The sequence below is a fragment of the Corvus cornix genome, chromosome 11, assembly GCF_000738735.6.
Source record: "Corvus cornix cornix isolate S_Up_H32 chromosome 11, ASM73873v5, whole genome shotgun sequence".
NCBI classification, from domain to species: domain Eukaryota; kingdom Metazoa; phylum Chordata; class Aves; order Passeriformes; family Corvidae; genus Corvus; species Corvus cornix.
In genome coordinates, this window is record NC_046341.1 from 18,264,282 (window position 1) to 18,284,816 (window position 20,535).

The 20,535-nt window shown below is 41.7% G+C and overlaps 1 long non-coding RNA gene across 1 annotated transcript; it reads right to left on the reverse strand.

Moving 5' to 3' along the window:
- Window positions 1–3,896: 3,896 nt before the first annotated feature.
- Window positions 3,897–12,464, reverse strand: LOC109144236. The gene is made up of 2 exons (XR_002044856.3): window positions 12,025–12,464; window positions 3,897–5,525 (listed from the first exon to the last, which is right to left on the reverse strand). It is a non-coding gene; the product is annotated as an uncharacterized LOC109144236 (long non-coding RNA).
- Window positions 12,465–20,535: the final 8,071 nt, after the last annotated feature.

The following is a 20,535-nucleotide window of genomic DNA, read 5'->3' on the forward strand; positions in this document are numbered from 1 at the left end:
GAGTGTTTTGTTCTCCCAATAAAGACGTGAAGTGGGAGGAATTATCTGTTTGTAAGCAGGAAACCAATGAGGTCAACGTTTCTTAAAGAGCTAGGGAGTTATGAGAGAGATTTGAGCCAAGTGGATGCGCAGAATGAGCAGTTCCAGTTATGCTCAGCAGGTAAAAGATGGGAAGTTTGCAGAGTGTAGGAACCACTTTAAAATGGGGGACAAAGTGGTTCTGGATTTGCATGATTCATTGCAATATTCGTTGCAAACAGCATGTATCATTCTTTCAGGAATTAGCTAATTTTCTCCTTTTTCTCCTTTTTTTTTCAGTTCAGTTCAATTCAGCTCCCGGGCGCAGGGTGGGAATGTTGGAGTGTCTGTGTCAAGTCCGGGGCTTGGACTTGATGATCCTTATGGGTCCCTTCCAGCTTGGAATATTCTGTGATTCTGTGATTCTGCCCTTTCCAGCCCAAGCCGTTCCATGACTCTATGATTTTTGACTGACCCCTGTGTCTATTATTTCAGTGTATTTCCCCGAGGCTCCCCTGACACTTATGCAATTTCCACACTATTTTCACCCACAGAAAATAAAAATTCTTATACAGCTAACAGTAGAATTTGACTGTGTTTTACACAATCTTTATATATTAAAAATTGTGCCCTGTATAAACACAGGGAAAAAATGGCAATGTGCCTGATTCTAAAACTGAAGTACAAGAATTTCTTTAGCATCTGTCTAACTTAAAAAAATGATACAATTTCTACATATGAGGGCCCAGTTATTTCGCAGTCAGTAAGCATCTGAGCAGTTGGGGCACACTGCTCTGCAAAGATATGTTTTGTTCCCCATGTATAAAAGCTGGTCTTTTCCCTTACTTGATGACTTTAGTAAAATTTATAGGAGGTGTTAAGACACTAAATACTGGTTGATGAGCTCATTGTTTTATTTGTGATGATATAACAAGTGTAAACACTTCTTTACAGCTGAAGATATATTACCTTGAATTATATTTAACAGCTTGGTATAAAACAATGCATTATCTCTTACCATGTCTTATGGACAATGTTGATATCCCATTAAATTCTGTGCTTTAATTTCCATGGTGGTACAAGGTATTGGCTCCAGAGCTGCAACGCTTCTGCTCTTGGCTGCTCCTCAGCAGACAGGGATATGCCCACACAGGGTGAACAGGATTTTTAATTTGAGATGCAGGAAAGAAATCTGAGCATCAGGTTATCACTTCATGGAGCCCCGGGATGGCCTGGGTGGGGCCTTAAAGCCCATCCAGTGCCACCCCTGCCATGGGCAGGGACACCTTCCACTGTCCCAGGCTGCTCCAAGCCCCAATGGCCAGCCTGGCCTTGGACACTGCCAGGGATCCAGGGGCAGCCACAGCTGCTCTGGGCACCCTGTGCCAGGGCCTGCCCACCCTGCCAGGGAACAATGATCAATCAAAAATAGCTGCTCAATGTCAATGTGTGTGTTGGGTCAAAAGATAAATGAATCTTCCCTGCTTATAAACCTGCAGGTGTTGCAGGCTTGCATTGCATAACCCTGAATCCATACCTCAAGGATGAAATTCTGTCCTTTATGCCATTGATTTCTGTGGGCTTGTAGTCTCTCCAAAGATGAATAATGTTGGAACAAAATGGTAGTGTTAAGCAGTAAAGTATCATCACTAAGAGGGTTTGCTCATAAAGGTCAAATAAGAATATGTCACCCCTCTTTGATTAATAGCTCGTGGTGTTAGTAGATATTGATTGCATTTAAGAGCCTGTGGGTAAGAGGCAATTTAAGTTATCTTCAACATCTTCACCAGAAATAAGGTTCCTGTGAGAGCAGATACAAACCAGGGCCGTTGCCGTGAATCCAGTCTGAGGAAGGGAGATAACAGAAGAGATTTACCCACTTTGTACAAACCAAACTGGCACAGGCATCAGTTGCCCCCATCTGCTCTGCCCAGCCTCTGGTATCAATTACAGCACTGGGGCTGTCCAGCATTTTTCCTTTTTGCCACTCCATTTCAAATCAGAGCATGGTCCTCAGCTTTCGGCATCTCAATGTACAATATTTTCTTCAAGTATTGTAGGAAAAAATAAGCAGAATATCTACACCACCTCATCAAACACTTTTTCAAAAGCTTCTGGGCGATTTGTCACTCATTTATGTTTTATTTGTGGTAATAAAAATGTACAATTCTGGAGCTGATGTATAAGAATGATCTACACTCTTCAGATTTTTGTCTTATTCATTAAACTGTGACAGCTTCAAGTTTAGGATTTCCTTGGGACAGAGTTTGCAGACATTAGGAAATCTTGTGTAGCATAATCGAGTAGGGAGACCCCAGATCTTTGCTTCCAGAAGGCAAAGCTTTGCTGAGAAAACAGTGGTGAAGTATTTTGTCCCCATTTTAACCACCCCTCTTAGCAATTCCGTGCTGGGAAGTGCATTACTCAAGGGGAAAGCTATTTTTGTCCAGGTTGTGTAGTGGGAAAGTCAGGCACTTTTAACACTCACTTCTGTTTGCAGAAAATGATCTGAAATCTGCTGTTCTGCAAATATGGAGAAATCTGCCGTGTGTAAAGGGGTATATACAGAATTATAAGCTAATAATTGTATTTTGATGAAGATATGCATTTTCCAACATTTATTTCCATCAAGAATCAAAGGTGGTCACTATAGTTTTTGAAAGAAAACTCTCACAGTGTTTCTGGTTTATAACCTCCTGGTGTCTTGCAGCTACAGTCAGGTGTGTTGGGCATTACTGATTGGAAGGAGTGTTCAAGACAGACCAAGGTTCATGGGGAGGAAATTGGGGGTCTTCTGAATGGAAAGAGCAAACATGAACAGGGAAACTCCCCAGACATGGCACATGCACATGTCACTTCTACATCTGCATGTCATTATGCGACAGCACTGGTTTTTAAGTATTATGTATATTAAAATATAGCTTTTATGCCAGTAATTCCACCTTGGTGGCAATAATCAGCTTGTCTAATTAGCTTGAGTTCTCCCATCTCAAAAAAACATTCACATGAGCAGATGCAGTAAAATTTCGTGCATTTCCGAGTGTTTTCTCAGCCTGGCTGGTTCAATTTGAGAGGTTATTATAAAGTTTACTTCTGATGTTTGGGAGATATGAATGCCTGTATGCAGATGCCACTTCTCTGATGTTTTAAGATGATGTTTGGGAAAGGAAATCACACTTTGCATCCTGCTTCAGTAATAAATGTCATATCTCATTTAGAGTTTCTCACATGGCCCAAATTGTGCCCTCTAAACTGAATTCATAGCAGTAAGTTCAGTGCTAAGAGCACAATGAAAACTTTTCAGTGCTTTATTCTTTCATACCAACAGCTGAATTCCTACTCAGTTTTGGAAAATACATCAACCAGGGATTGCCCACAAGCCAAAGGTCATCTAATAAAAGTGAGGCAGAAGCTGGATGTATTTTGGGGTTTTATAAATGGAATACAAGTGTGCCCACATCCAAGCTAAACAAAGGGATGGACATCATCCCTTTGTCCCAAGGCAGCTCTGGATTATTTATTTAAGTGAACAATAGGGCATTGGCGTAAAAACCAGCAACTTTTGGAAAGCAGATTAATTCCACCAAAAAATGGCACAAGTTTGAAAGTACAGCTGCATCCTCATGCCTTCAGAAAAAGTGCAGGCTCATGAATTATTTTGTATATTATGTCTTTTAAATATTTCCTGGATCCAGCTGAGAAAGACAGCAACTCACAACGATAATCTGATAAGACATTGAATTTCTATTAATTACTGGAAATGTTTTGCATGTTTGACTCATGAATTAAACATTTTTTCTCAGATTCTGATTATTTTCCACCTTTCATTACTAGTGTACTATCACATCATTGTCAAAAAAAAGCAAGACTGATAAACATTCAACATCAAGGAGGTGTATTTATTTATTTATGAATTTTTGGAGCACAAAGGTAATGAGAGTACTGACAAATTTCATGTTTCATTGACAAGTTACTTTGAATTTCAGAATATACAAGTATTTAAAACAACAATTTACTCCAAAGTGTTTTGGCGTGCCAAAGACAAATGAATCATGCATAAGTACTAATAAGGTTTCCAATCTGTCAGTTCTGCTTTCTCTGCTGCTCCCACAATTTAAGTTTGGATTGATTGGATTTAATTTTTAGGTGTTTCCTTTGAAGAGATGAATCACGGCCACAGGTACCAATATCTGCTCACAGGCTGTGCTCAGAGGGGATGCACTGAACAACCTGGGCTGGTGGCAGCTGTCCCTGCCCAGGGCAGGGCTTGGGACAAGAGGATTTTTGGAGCTCCCTTTCCAACCCTGCCCATTCCATGATTCTGTAACCCATCCCACAATAAAGTCTTGGAGTGATAATTACCTGAGGATTCCTTACTAGGGAATGGCACAGGTTGGTTTTTCCAGACCCATTTCATGAGCAGGAGATGATGGTGATGATTTTCTAATCAAAACCAGTTTGGTCATTCAATAACATCCCATAATCACACTGAAAAAAAGATGTGAAAATGTCAACAGAATTATGGATTCTTTGATTAACAGAGACCAGAGGAATTCCACTGGGAATTTCTTTTAGTGCATATAAGTCATTTAATAACTCAGAAGATTCTCAGGAAAGATCACTCCACTTAACAAGCCCCAGAGTGGTCCAAAAGAGTAGCAGAGATTATCCTGAAGGATAATTAGACGTTTCACACGAGAAAATTAACATTCAAAAGCAGTCCAGGGCAGTAGTTAGCAAAGCAACTGGAATTTGCTGGAGTCATGGGAGAGCTGCTTGTCTTGTACGGATCTCTTACATGCAGAACACCAGGAGCTTTATTGTTATAGATATCAATCTTCAGAATTGTATTGGTATTAATGCAAAATGGGAATTCTCCTCTGACAGTGGGTGGGGGTTGATTGCCTCTGTTTCCTGGTGAGATTGTCCAAATATGACCAGAATATGTATATATAGAATTTGGGAATATTAAATGTCAGGGTTTGGATAGCTCTGGTCCAACACAGCAGGGCAATTCAATATTTCAGCTCCTCACTTGCACTGTGGGTAAGAAAATAATAGGAAACATTCTGGGGAGTTAACAACTAGGAAAGAATACTGAGTTCAAAATGATTTTGGATTTTCATTTTATTAATTAATTATGTCTCCTCTCTCTCCACTCCCAAATGAAAATACTGTACAAAACTCTATTTATTTTCCACATGTGCAGTGTCAGGATCATATCCATGCCCAGTTTCTACAAAGGAAGCAATGGATTATTGCACAGGATAAGCATTTTTTTTTTTTTTTACTAAAGATTATTTACATTGCAAATAGTCACAGATGATGTTTAAAAATAGCAAGTGTGGTGTGAGGCATTTTTGATTCCAATATGAAAGTGGGAAGGTTCACAGGGGAGTCAATTCTGATTTGTTCTCCACAGATGAGGGCCCCAGCTCCTGGGAAGTGCCACGGGGCTGTGAGGAGATGCTGCTGTGGGAGTTCTTTCAGCTGCCTCTGATCCACAGCTGGGGTGTATTTCAAAAGAAAACCCCGTGATGAAAAAAAAAATTAAAAAATTAGAATTAGCTGGTGATAAATATTTTTTATCTCAAAGAACAAACATAAATATCCAACTCCTTAACAACAACCATAAAGTTCTAAACCTGCAAAGCTGATACAAGTTTAGGGATGGGAGATTGAGCTCCACACTGAGCAGTTTGGGTTTCTCTTGTTATTTACCTTAGCAGGGCATTTCCTCTGAATTCTGCCAAAAAAGGGCAGTTTGGGGGAGGAGGTCTCTCATCTGCAGGCAGGTGCTGACATATCAACCACAAGTGTGTACAGAAATACACTTAACCATGCACTTATGATGGGAATTTGTTACATTTAGTTTGTCTTCATATTGTAATACTCTGATAAGTATAAATTATCATATTAGGATTGTGAAAGACCCATTACCACCCATTTCCAAACTTTCTTCCAGAGGATTTTATTTCTTTGCTATTTTATCCTACCCTTTCAATGGCGTAGAATTTTCCCAATTTCTAAATTCTAATTTTCTCTCCTTCTGATGCCACCTACTGAAAAAAAAAAAATCCTATTTCTTTGAGGCACAAGGTTACCAGCAGCTTTGAAGTGTGTATTCCAAGCCCTCTTGTCTGAAGACAGCCTGCCAGAAGTGTTTAAGGATGACAGTGTTTCATTACAAGGCCTTTGAAGTTCCTGAGGTACCACAAATGGCCGTTATTGAGAACTTGCCTTGATTATTATTTTTACTGCCAGACTTTTAAGCCATACAATATCAGCTTTCTTTCGACTTTGCTGCTTAGTTCCTTTTATGGTAAAGCTTAATACAGTGACCATATGGAGCAGCTGAAAGGCTGCCAAGTGTTTAAATGACAAGGTTATAAATACAGAGACAGCATGGGGGCTTTTTCCCCCCTTAATATATAGTCCTGTGGGTTTGAGGCAAAGCAGACAATAAATCAGAATGTAGAACTTGTTCTGCCACTCACTTCATAGGCTTTTCATATGTAGAAGGTACCTTAGTGTGGTGGAGGGCAATGTTTGCATGGTTTGGGGAGGGAATGTTCCATGGAGGACACCTGTGAGAGCCAAAGGAAAAGTTAGACTTCGAGTTTTGTGTTACAGCAAGTTCCTACCAAAGCTCAGTGGCAAAGGGACATCCCTTCTTCCTCAGCTTTGGTGCTGAGCCTCAGGCTGTCCTCAGCCCTGACCTGCTCCTCTGGGTGGAGGGGAGCTGCCTTCTCTTTGCCTTTTATTGCTGCCAGAGAGAGGGATGCTCCGTGTGCCTGGAAATAGAGATTTCATGGCTCGAATCTCCTGAGCAGCAATCCCTCCTTGCTCTGGTCTGTGTTGTCCTGCAGCTCTTGTTGTTTCCCCAGAGCACATGAGGAGACAGGGCTCGTTCCTGTCGCTGCTTGGACACTCAAGCACCTTGGGTTGGTAGGAATTAAATTGTTTGTGTGAGTGTCAGAGAGAGGAAAGCAGAGCAGGTACCTTGCACGTGCAGGGAAAGGGACGCTGCTTTATGAAAGCTGTTTTTCTTCTGCAGTAATTACAGCAGAAGAGATTTAAACCTTAGAAAGCAAAAGCTTCACATGCTCAGATCTGTGTGTGTCGCTGCACCTTTGCTCTCCTAATGCACCGTGATATTTTTTGTTATCCAGATTGTATGGTTCTGTTTAATAAGAAACTTGTGGATGTAAAGGTCTGGTATTGTATCAGAAGGATGAACTAGAACTATAGAAAGTTTTTCTGTTTTTTTTCCAGAAGGAAGTGTTTTTTCTCAGCCACCCACTGCTGGAGAAGAGCTGCCCTACCCCATAAATATGGCTAAGGCAGAACCAGCACTCCTAAAAGTAATAATTTGGATTATTTGCAAACAGATGGCCAGAAACACTTTCCCTTACAATCATCACTTATCCCTTTGGCTGCCAATACTCCACCACACATGTCTTTGCTGCTCTGTGCTAATAACATCAATTGAAAGGACTTGGAATGTCAGCCCTTACCTGCTGCACTCCACCAGTGAGCTGCCAGCTGGGCTGTTTGAGGGAAGCTTTGTGCTTCAAGCATTAGGTTTGGGCTCTGGAGACTTGTGTTCCTATCAGGGTTCTGCTGTAGATTTCCTGTGTGACCTTGAACAAACAAGACTCTCACAATCTCAGCTGCCCATCTGTTAACACAGGCATGCTAATTATGGTGGGAATGAATTTCACTTTGTAACAGTTCTTAAGGTTGAAGACCCTTCGTCAGAAGTGTGGCTCACACTGTGGCCCTGAAGACAGATTCCATCTGAGAATGGAATCTCACATGGTGGTGGAGGACAAGGTGCTCTCCATGGTGTGATTGCTGAATTGCTAAAGAGCGACACAAACGCAGGAACCTTAAAGCTGGGCTCAAACCTTTCTGTTATTCTGCAATTATTTTTCAGGAGTCCCACACTGGCCATCCCTGTCCCAGCTCTTGACATGGGCCCTGCTCTGCTGCTTCCCTCTGCAGACCCAACATCACTTTTCTTCAGTGAGTTCATCCCAGCTGTTTTATCCCTCTTTTCCCTCTGGCCTTTCTTTGCTTTTGGGTGACTCTGAAAATTGCCTCTTTCTGTAGCTGCAGCTCTTTACATCACAACATGAACTTTTTTCAGCTGTTTAGTGTATCTGAGTACTTTGGGGGATTTGCAGCCTTTGTTACAAGAGCTGCTGCCTCATGGGACCAGGAGGACCACAGGGACAGAGCAAAGGCCCCAGGACTCAGAGCTAACAGGAGAATGCTCTATACAAGCACACCTGTAAATGGTTAATCACACTGCACACCCAGCTGTTAACCTGCCTGAACTGAACAGTCACTGGCCAGATGTCCTCTTTAATGAGAGCCAGGCTCTTCTGTCCTTCCCCTCATCCCAGTGGGAGCCCATCTTGCACAGATGAGTGCTGTGCTGCCCAAGTGCTCACCCTCGTCACCTCCTGCATGCACTGGCCAGTGCCTCCTGACACACCAGGCTGTGTGGAACTGCCATGCCATGAACCCGTCCTAATTTCAAGTGTTTTCTTTCCAGTTTCCTGTGAACAGCTTTCTCCATAAACATTATTTTTTGTTTTCTAATGAGAGCTTTGGCAGAATTACAACATTTTTGTCTGTGCTTATTACTGAGGTATTGCTGTGGAAGTCATGGGTCTGGCAATCCAGTGCAGGAGGAAGGTGGTCAGCAGGCCCTCACCCAAAATTTCTTTTAAAATTTGTTATCTTGGAGAAGGAAAAGGAAGGGAGGTGGACAGTGCAGTGGTTCTGGAAATGTTCTGAGTCCACAGGTGAAATCACAGCTTAGATGATGTGAATTTGTTAAATTTAGTTTGTCTCTAGCCATTCTACAGTACTCTGGTAGATGCAAATTATCTCATTAGGATTGTGGAAGACCCATTGCTATCCATATCCAAACCCTTCCAGAAGAGTAGAGATGTTCAGGGAGATGATGTGACACCCTCTATCAAAATTGTATTGTATGGAGGATGGAGACTCTCTCGTTCTCTGAAAATGCTTTTGTGTGGTTGGTGTTGTGCTACCATTTTATCTCCCTTTTCTGTGTGTAAGGGAATAAAAAGTTGTCCTTAGCCAAGTGTTTTCCTGATGGATTTTAAATAGACTGGAGTTCAACTGGGTTTTGGTTCACAAGTCAGTTAGCACTTCAGGGGGGAAACTGTCTGCATATGTTTGCATCTCCTGAGTTTTGCTCAGAGTTTCAAATTCAAACAAAACTGAGAGCCCAAAGGAGAACCCAGCTTGAACTGCCAGCACAGTCTGACTTGGGGTTGGAACTATGCAAAATCTCTATATTTAGTTTGGTTTCAAATAGCTACACTAAGTCCTTATGCAGATCCCAGGAGGTGGTTTAAAGTTCGCTCAATACTTACCCCAAGTTCCCCTGAAATATTTGGCAATTTCAAAGTTTTCTATACTGCCTGCCAAAATTTTAGGTCTATAAGAAAACCTGATATAAACATTCTTCTCTCCCCCTGCCCCCTCCAAACCATTCCACTCAAGTAACCCACAAAGAGCTAATAGTGTGAGTTGTGTCTTTCTTGTAGAGACAGATGTGAAGTGAAATCCAGAGAGACTGCAGCCACAGTTCCTCCTTCCACTCCCACACCACTTCTCATTGATTCCAACAATATTTTCTTAACTAATAACTGGCTCTGACCTTGGCACCTCGTCCTTTGGAAGCTTTTGTCTGGATCTCTTTACAGAAAACTAGCACAGAGCAGACTGTGATGTGAATAACCATGGAATGTTTTCCTTGAGCCAGGCTTACCACATACAGAGCTCCAGCGAGGCACATACATTCCTAAAAATAATAGCCTCAAACTATTCCAGTGTCATTTGTTCATTATTAAGTCTATTACCCCTGCAATGAGGCTGCAATGCTCAGGCCTTGCTGGTTCTGTGCAGAGCAGTTTATTAATGGTGTCTTTGTTTCAGAGGGATGGCACAGGGAGCTGAGCCCAAGACTTGGAGCTGCTCAGCAGCGATGAAGCAGCTACTTGGTGCTGTTTAATATCTTAAATGACTCCATGCCCATAAATCAGCCAGCCATAAATTATGTTTAATGCTGAAAAATAACCACCAAGCAAACAGATCTTTAACCTGTAAATGTTAATTCTGTTTGTTAATACTTAGTGGCTCCAGCAGTGCTCGGAGGCTGCACGGGCTATTATTCATTTTGACTCCACTCCAACCCTTTTTCAGAAAAGCCTCTCCTAGATCTCCCTAAAAATGGGAGCTGCCTTAGGGCACCCACCAGCAAACAGAAGAACTGTGGGAATGGCACAGTCCCACATTCAGCTCCTACCTGCACTGCCCAGGATGCTGCACCACAGCTGGCCTGAGTGAGTGCCGGGGGTCACATCCCACAAGAACCGTGAGCTGGGAGCTGAATTCCAGCCATCCCTTGGCCCAGCTGCTCACTGTGGGGTGATTTTGCAGGTGTTTGGCCCTGGGATAGAGCAGCCACACTCACAGAGCCACTGGAGCCAGCTCAGATGACTCTGGGCACTGTCACCTGCCTGTGATGCTGAGCGTGGCCAGGGCTCTGTGCCAGTGTGGGGGGAAGGCCACACTCACACTCCTGGGTGCCTGAAGGGGAAGCAGAAGACAATCCAGGCTGAAAGGAGGTTTTTTCCCTTCCTTCCCTGTTTTGTTTCTCTCAGCTCTGTGTCCCTCCCCTTCCCTTGTACACTTTATCCCTACAACTATAATGCCCTCTTTTTATTATTTTTGCCTTTGTGTGGGGTGGCTTAATGTTCCTTTTTATCATCAACATGATTTTATTCCCACAGGTGGATGTTGGAGAGGACTCTTGACTGCAGGATGGAGACAAGGCAGGGAGGAGCAGAATATCCCATCAGGGATGCCTTTACTGCCAGCTACACCTAAGATGTGACTGGATCCTGCTGTGCTTTGGTGGCACACAAATCATTTTGTGAACCAAATCCTGTGCATCTGATGCTCCTTTAAATGCTTCATTTTTATTTAAATCAGCGAGTGAATGATTCAAAAAATTCAAGCACACGTCATTAGGTGGATTTACCTTTAAAACTCTACTATTGAAATATTTATAGCATAGAATTAGGGAATTACTTGGGTTGGAAGGGACATTAAAGATCATCTGCCTCCAACCCTTCTGCCATGGGCAGGGATGCCAATTATATTGTCTGAAATATTTTCTGCTTCCAATTCTGTTGAAATCATTCTCTCCTTGAGTAAAACTAATTTTCACTGTGAATCCTGGCTTTCTTTGTTCTTTCTAGGCAACATAAAAATCAAAGAATTTATAAGGTAAAATAATTTTGTACATCAAAAAGCCAGCTGGACCTTAAATCTATTTTGCATTTGATTCTATTTTATTATTTTGTTCCTGCATTTCACTAAGTATAAATGTTTGGAAATGAAGTTTGCTAAAAGATGGCAAAAATCTGTAACAAACTTTGCAATTAAATATTTTATCTTCATTTGAGTAATTAAAAACAGTAGCTAGTGCTGCACAAGTGCGTGTGTTTATTCTTACATTGGTAAAGTACCATTTCTGGGGAAAACAGGTTTTTTCCTGTTTCTTGCCTGATAATTGGCAACAGGTCCAAACTGTGAAGCTGAGGTTTGTCGCTTATTGAGATGTAAACCACATTATCCATATAATACATTATTGGGTCCATTTTTTGGTGACAAAAATTGACTATCTATGCACTAAAGGAGGCGTTTTCATTCTGACGGTTGAAGTATTTACAGCAGAAAGAAATTATCAGTACAGCTCCATTTAATTCCATAAGATTAAATGATGTTGAAATAAATATTGACCTTGATCTAAGCTGCTGTCCAGCAATAGGAAAACCATACATCTCTTTTTTTAAAAATATAGCAGTTCAAAAAATATCAGAGAAGAGAGAATAACAGAGAAACTGGGCAGACAATAAAATGTAAGTGGGAACCAAATGTTAACATTTTACTTACCACACTCTGACAAGCAGAAGAGAGCGTGTAGAATGGTAATCAACACCTACTCATCATATTCTTCTGGAAGATCAAGGAACAGGTCCTAGCCCCAGTATTTACCTTTGCAAATATAATCTCATCAATTCATCTAATTCCGAAGAGAATGAGGTTTTGATTTCACCTTCCTCAGCCTGGGATTTTTCTCACTGGGCTGTTTTTCCCTTTCATCACACAGGGATCCATATCTCACTTAGAGGTGGAAATTCCTTGGCCTTTCAGTGCACCCAGTTAAGATTCCACAAAAATAGATGGGATATCGCAGATGCAGGAATTATGAGAGCAGGGTTTATGATGTCTGATAAAGCTAAATTTTAGCTCCTGCAGCAATGTGTTAGTGGCATATGAAAATCCAGCCGTGGAAGGAGCAGAGTTTTCCATTTCTGGCCCAAATGCCACATCTCTCGTTGCTAACACAGATAATAACAGTTTCCATCCAGAGACCACAACTCCATCTCCCCCTCCTTGCAGAAATGTCACACAACTTTTTCTCATTCAAATCACTAAAAATACATATTTAGTTAGCTTTTCAAAATGCATATATTACCTAATGACATGATTGCTTGGCTGCCTAATTTACAAGAAGTCGCTTGCATAACCAGCAGATAAATATAGATGAAGGTTTTATCCATGTGTATATAAAAAGAGAATTATCTATGTGTATCTGAAAAGATAATGTGTGTCATTTTAACTTCAATAATATAAAAAATTATCTTAAAGCTTTTATATTTTTTTTTTAATTTTTGTTTTCCAAACATATTCCCTTAAGAAACTTTTGAGTTGGTGATTTCTGCTGTGCTCTGAGACTTTATAAAATATAGCTGCTTTCATTAACTGGGGAATCACATTCCTTTAACATCCAGTTCCCTTGCATCTGGCAGCATCCATCTCTGCAAACATCCTCTCAGCCATGAACATTCTCTTGGTGTTAACATGCAAATATTTTCATGCACCATCTTGCTAAGACTTTAGCAGATGCAGATGCAGGTTTCATTTATTGACTATTTTCTAAATATAACCAAAATATGCCTCCCATGTCTTCTGAGAGTGAAGACATCTGAGCAAATCTACTTTTCCCTGGAATCACTGGTTCTTGGCCAGGAGGTATTGGTTGAACACTGGTAGGAGCAGATGTAACAAGGCAATGAAGGTGATCATTAATGCTATTACATACATTTGCTGGAGCAAAAACGATACTTTCAATTTCCACGCCATTAGGAGCCTGCAGAAGGATAAAAATGCAGTTTGCAATCCTCACTCAGATAAATGATTGCTGCTCTCAAACCCTCGAACAGCTTTAACAAATTATCACTGGCTGCATTCCACTGTTGGACAGTTCCTTCAGAAAAACAGCACTATTTAAACACATCATCACAGATTCTTAATGAACCCATTCTCTATATCCCTCCCCTATCCTGGTAGGCAACAGGGAGCTGAATAGGACTGGAAAATTGAACTGATACCAAGGTTCTCTAATCTCTCTCTTCGGCTGAATTTATAGATGTGCTCGTGTTGATTTATTATTGAAATTTCTTTTGGTAAAAGCAATGATATCAGGGAGCTAGAATGACACATGAAATGTAGTCCAAGGTAAATTAAAGTACTTAAGCACAGCAGTTATCTCCTGATTATGGCTAAGTGCATTAGACAGCTCAGGATCCTTGCAAACACTCAATATATTAAGATGATCAGTCATCAGCACGGCTCTCTTCGTCTTGCTGCTGTTATGAATCACTTTTATAAGAAAATGAGCTCTTGATTCCTATCTAGGTAGGGAGACTTAAAGGAAAAAAGAAGAAAAGGCTTGTCAGAGTAGTAAGACACCCCTGGCTGGATTTCCCCACTGAATTGGTGGGGGCTGCACTAATGGGGAATAATGAGGTGTTAAAGTGACCTTTGTGAATCTGAGGGTGTGACACGGATATTGGAAGAAATAGGAGGGCAAGAGGGAGTGTCCAGCTTGAAAATTACATAACTGCCAGCTGCACACACACACAAATAGCTTTTTGTACCTGTCAGGAAGAATGAAAATCTTGTTCTCAACCAAATGACAAGACAGCAGCACGTCTCCTGTCCTAAAAGAGTAAAATCACAAGGTCATGGCCCTGGGCATTAGAACTCCATTCCAAGTGAGCATCTGGTACCAAAAGACAGTAGAGGAACTTGCTGGGAACACACCAGTCCCTGCCCCTTCCAACACTGTCCAGTGGTGGTGCTGCTCTGATCTGGATTCCGAATATATAAATCCCAGCAAAGGCAAAACAACACAACTGTTACAAGAACAACACACACCTTCAGAAACTTCAGCAGCTGTAGTTTGAAGGGATCTGATGTCACTCCATCAGGTTTCGTACTCAAGGAATTTTTCAAAAGACAGGAGAGCAAACTGGGAAGTTGTGGTTTGTTGCTGAAGTTTCAAGGTTCACACCATTCTTTGCCATAAAGTTGTAGATGCTGGAATATAAGACAAGATTGAGCCATCAAAGTTGCTTTCTTTACTCCATGGCTTCATTTTAAACAGTTGAAGGACAGACCTTCCTCTTGGTCTGCATTTACCTGAGGAACAGCATAGCCATCATCAGTGTTTAAAATCATATTATAAATTGGAAAATATAGAATGAGGGAGGAGAGATCTGGAGGGCATAAAATCAGACTTGGAGTCCGAAATGAATACTTAACATTATGTATATGTAGTATAAAATAAGTACAATTAAGTGTTTATGTTTTTACTTTAGATATATTTTTATATATAATTTATAATTAATATTGATGTATTATGTTGAGATATGCATTGATATATATTAATGTTAAATATTAAATATTAAATATATAATATTATATAGTATATATTATGTATTATATATTACATATAGATATGTTAATGATATATTGCTATATTAATAATAGCAATATATTATATAAACATGTAATTATTAATATTATTAATATTAATGTTAATGTATGTTATATATTTATATATGTAGAGAAATATAATATTAAGTATTATATTGTGGATACCTTGGCAGCAACAGAGAAATAAAAATATTGTCATTCAGCATATAAACAACCCTTTTAGGTTTATATCCTGGCATGACAATTCCAACAAAGAAACAAGGCTCCACCTCGCAGAAAATATTAGAAGTTGAACAGACACAGGACACACAGGGGCCTGCCAAGGAACGGTTTCTATCAAAATCGTCTTTGCACCAGCCAGTGCCATATTATTTGTATTACTTGCAGGAAAATGGAATGTTTCTGGGCGCCACGTGGTGTGCAGGCTGTGCTGGGCTCTGTCAGGGACACAGCCCTCAGTGCCATGTCCCCCTGTGCCTGCTGTGAGCTCAGGGCTGGCCGTGGGCCGTGGCTCAGCAGGGCACATGGCACAGGGCTGGTTGCGATGAGCATTTGCCCTGCTCAGGTGCTTTCCACCCCTTGTGCTTCCTCAGGGCGTAAGGACAGGCTGGGGCACGGGAAGAGAAGGGATTTCTGTTCTTGCACAGCACATTTTTGCAGTGTCTCAGTAAAGCTGGCTGGGTAAGCGGCACAATTCCCACAGCACACGGTGTCCGTGGCGGGCCAGGCACCTGCACTTCTGTTCAGCATTAGCCACACAAGCAGCACCTTCCCTATTCATGAAGTACATAAACATCCTGGAGCACAACCAAAATTAACCATTCTCCACAAGCCAACGCTAAGCTTTGGTCTTACCTATGTTTTTGTAGAGATCATGGAATCATAGAGGGGCTTGGGTTAGAAGGGACCTCAAAGACCATCTCATTCCACCCCCTGCCACAGGCAGGGACACCTCCCACTATCCCACGGTGCTCCAAGCCCCATCCAACCTGGCCTTGGACACTGCCAGGGATGGGGAATCCACAAACTGTCTGGGCAACATCCAAACCTACATCTGCCCTCCTTCAGCTGCGATGGAATTATTTTGTCTTAGGAATTAAGGTGGTGTCCTGCCAAAGCTTGGCATGCAGGACAAAAATATTCTCCCCCCCCCTCTCTGTTTGGATATGTTTGAATAATGTGTCTGTCCTGGGCTGGATATGTGTGGTAGATGGTTTTCTGAAAGGTACACTGTATTTTGGAATTAGTTGTTTTCACTGCAATTTACTTCTGACTAATTTAGACTTTGGGTTCGCTGCTGGTTTTGCTTATTATAATGAGGTTTGATAGAAATTGTGTTCTTTTTTATTGAGTTAATTCTTGTTTTAGAGTACGGGCAGGGGCTTTGGCTGTGAAGCAGAAATACTGTGTGCTGTCAGGAACAGAATTTCACTTTTATAAAAAGTTTTCCTTCCCTACTGCTAATTCATCACAGATAAACCTAACTGATAATACACTTTGATATTGCAAAAATAGACATTGCCTTCCTTCAGCTTCCAAGGAGAAAAGCCTCAATAACAGACCCATCAGAAAACCTCAAAAAGTAAGTCAGGTTTGCAGGACACAGGAGTATGTTTACAAGTCTGTTATCAATAATTTAAGCCTCACTTGTCAGAATAGAAGATGGATATATATGAGCTGCTGTGCATTTTCCTTATGTATTTGCTAATCCACCGCCAGTCTGCCAAACAGATTTAAAAGATATTTCCATTTCTGAAGGAAACTTGCCTCCAACTTTCAAGGTCCAAAGATTTTGTGAGTGTGTCGGCGTTAACTCATGCTGAACAGCACACTGATAAGGAGCCTCGAGTGTTCATTGTTTCTCGGTGCCTGCAACAGGCTCTGTTGTTGTTTTCCTCCTGGCTGGAAGCACCTGGGAACAGACAAAAGTGAATCTGTGGCAGCAAGAGCTCTCCCTGTACTTTTAATCTGTCTGATGCAGGAGAGTGCTCCCAAAAAAAGTTCTCTGCAGGCTGCTTTTGAGCTCTGCATCTTTTTTGAGCAGACCCCAATGAAATCACTTTGTTAAGGAAACTTCAAGGGATGTGTTGTAGTTCCTCTGTATACACCAATTAGGAGTCAGGGGTGATGTGTCTGTCAGAGCCATGGGTACAGAACATGCTGCTGCTCAGTCAGCTCTGCAGGCTGCATGGCCATGGAGGAATGAGGGGGACATTTCAGAAGGTGCGATTTTAGGCACTATTTTCAAGATATCTGCAAATGAAATTCCTGCTCCCTGATGTGTACTGATGTCTGATCTAAGGGGACTGCACAGCTGGAAACCACCACAGCTCATTTCTGCAGTGCCCAGTGCTATCCCTAGCAGATCTATTTCTGCTTTAAAGTCAATAAGAATTGATTTCAACTCTTATTTTTCCCTCATATTATTACAGGAGAGAGAAATCCTTCCCGTGACAAGCACAGTAGACATTGCCATCATCACAAATGAAGACATGGAGCAAGCCCAGTGTATCCCTCCTTATTCACATCTGATGCAGCATTACCTCCCCATGAGGGTGGGCAGGCCCTGGCACAGGGTGCCCAGAGCAGCTGGGGCTGCCCCTGGATCCCTGGCAGTGTCCAAGGCCAGGCTGGACATTGGGGCTTGGAGCAGCCTGGGACAGTGGAAGGTGTCCCTGCCATGGCAGGGGTGGCACTGGATGGGCTTTAAGTGTTCTCTGTGTATTTCCAGGCCATAGAAACCATTCTGGTTTATCATCAAACAGGCAAACAGCACAGACCACAAAGCTCTGTCTTTTTTTTATTTTCTTCCTCCCCTGACTGAGTATTCTGCTTGTCCCTGGCAAGGCTCCCAGGTAATCCAGGACTGGGATGAGCAGTGGTTCCTTACTGAGAAGCACCCAGCCTTTATTCCAGCATCCCAGGGGCCTAAGGATAAGAGAAGCAAGATGTGAAAGAGGCAGTGTTGTGCCTAGGGCACAGCAAGGTGCACACTCCTCCTTTTTTCCAGGGAGCAGCCCATGTCCCAGCCAGGCAGATCTGTAATTTACAGATCCCTCTGTCCCAGCTTTGACCCTATCTTTGAGTGGTTGCAAGATGAGCATTACGTGCCCAAATGACTCCAAACTCAGAATATCAGCTGGATTTTGCAGTCAGCTATCCAACAGAGAGATTTCCATCAATTTTCCCAGTCCTTGGAGTGCAACAGAGCAGATCTGCAATGTGATCCTGAGCTCAGTGTGGCAGAGATGGACACACACACCTCAGGAGAGGACTCTGCTTTCCAGCCAGGAGTTCTGTCTCAGCACAGGGATGCACATGCAGATACAGCCCAGCCTTAGTGAGGGTGCAGACAGTGCCGTGTATCCTCCATGGAAGGAGGGAAACACCATAATGCTCTCTGCTTACCTTTTAGAACAGAGATAAAATTTCAAACCAAAGGGTTTTTCCAGTCCAGATTGGTAACTATCATTTTAAAGAAAAATCTTTTGCATGTCTAAATTTGATTAGTAAATTAAAAGGTAAAAAAGAATAAAGCTACAACGAAAGATTGACTATTGTTCAATCATAGAATCACAGAATGGCCTGGCTTGGAGGGACCTTAAAGCCCACCCAGTGCCACCCCTGCCATGCCCAGGGACACCTTCCACTGTCCCAGGCTGCTCCAAGCCCCAATGTCCAGCCTGGCCTTGGGCACTGCCAGGGATCCAGGGGCAGCCCCAGCTGCTCTGGGCACCCTGTGCCAGGGCCTGCCCACCCTGCCAGGGAACAATTCCTGCCCAATATCCCACCTAAACTGACTCTCTGTCAGTGGGAATCCATTCCCCTTTATCCTGTCATAACAGACTCTTGTAAAAAGCCCCATCTCCATCTTCCTTGTATGTCTTTTTAACCTTTAGGCTATTGGAGATCCCTTTTTTCAAGCAGATAATGATGAAAAAGGTGGTGTAAAAAGATATCAAATGATTGTCTGACCATTGAAAATCAAGTGGCATGAACAAAAAAAGGCACAGTCAGTGTTCTTGTACCTGCTGCAGACCAATAACCTCAAGAAAACTGTGATGCTCAGGAAGAGAGCAGAAAAAGCAAACAGGGAAGAGGAGTTGGTAGAATTATTTCGTCTCTTTTGCCCCATACTTTTAAACATTACACCTGTATGGCTTTGGAATTGCTTTACGTTAGTTTGGGTCCAGCTAAGTTGACATCATTTCCTTTAAGAACGAGGCAAGATTCCCAGACTGTTTAATGTTCCTGAGGTGGATTTCTCTAGGATGTAACACACTTATTGGTGTTCTCAAGTGAGCCTTCAGCAGATCTGAATCATTTAAGGGTTCGCCCTCATCTAGTTAAAAATCAGCGTTCGAATATCTATCAGTATGCAAAACATTCATTTGCTACCAGAGTTAGAGCTCCTTATTATACCAGGAAGAATTTAAGTTTTAATTAGCATTTCCTCTGGTGTACTAAACCCACTGAGACTACTAGACTTACTAAAATTTAATTAACTTGACAAAAGATCCTAATTGTTTTCATGCCACTAGTCCTTAGTGGGACTAAAAATAATACCCTTCAAATTAAGTGTCTGCAACCCACCTTCCTTTTGGTTGTCCTACATACATCAAATTGGTTGGCCTACATATAATTATAGTTGGTAGGAAGCCTTGCCCACTCTGGAATCAAGATTGTTTGCTCAAAAATGGAGATTTTTATGGCAATGCACAGTGATGAAAACCTATTATTCAAAAGGCCTCAGCTAACATTAATTCTTTCCACCATCTTACTAGGTTTTGGAGGTTTGTTGATTTATCTTGGTGCACAGGCTAATCAGGGAGGTGTAGCATTTCTTTAAATCAATATAGAAGCCTAATATTGGCAAGAGAAAAGAAAGATTAATGCATTGGTAGTGCAACTATGTTAAACAGTATATATAGCCACATGAAGTATTGTGTGAAATTTGGAATTTAAATAAAAATACTTCCTGCTCATATCTTTATCTCTTTCACAATTGAGCTGCTCACATAATTCCAAGGTTTTATTCACTTTGAGACATTCATCTCGAAAGAAATGTGACTGTGGAAAACATTAGGGCATAGTCTTAGGAGCACTGGGGACAGCTTTGTTGCAGGAGTTTGTGTGCAGAACACAAGCACTGCAATCCAAGGAATCCTTTGGCTATGGATGGCTGAAGCAGAAGTTTTAAGGGGAAGGAACCGAGGAAAAATACCCAAGTTCTTTTGCCAAGATAAGGATTTCTTTGCCAGCATCCCTACATTACAGGGATCAGATCTGTTTGTCTAATTATTACCTCTGAAATTTAAAGAATGAATCAGCTCGGAAAACAAATCTAATCCATCCCTTGTTATTCTTCTTCTGAGCTTTGTTGGGACTGAATATCCTTGAAGTGCTTAGAAATCACTGCTCACACAGGTGTGGGTTTGGCAATGTATTCCATTAGAGGGATGCTCTTTGAAGAGACTGTGTGTTTGGTAAGGCTCAGACTCCATCCCCTCCTGCAATAACACAGTTCAGGCTGAGGCTGCACCACTGTGAATGCAAGGGAATACCAAATATCTGCATTGTTACATCCTCAAGGCACCGGGAGGGAAAAACCTGTAAATC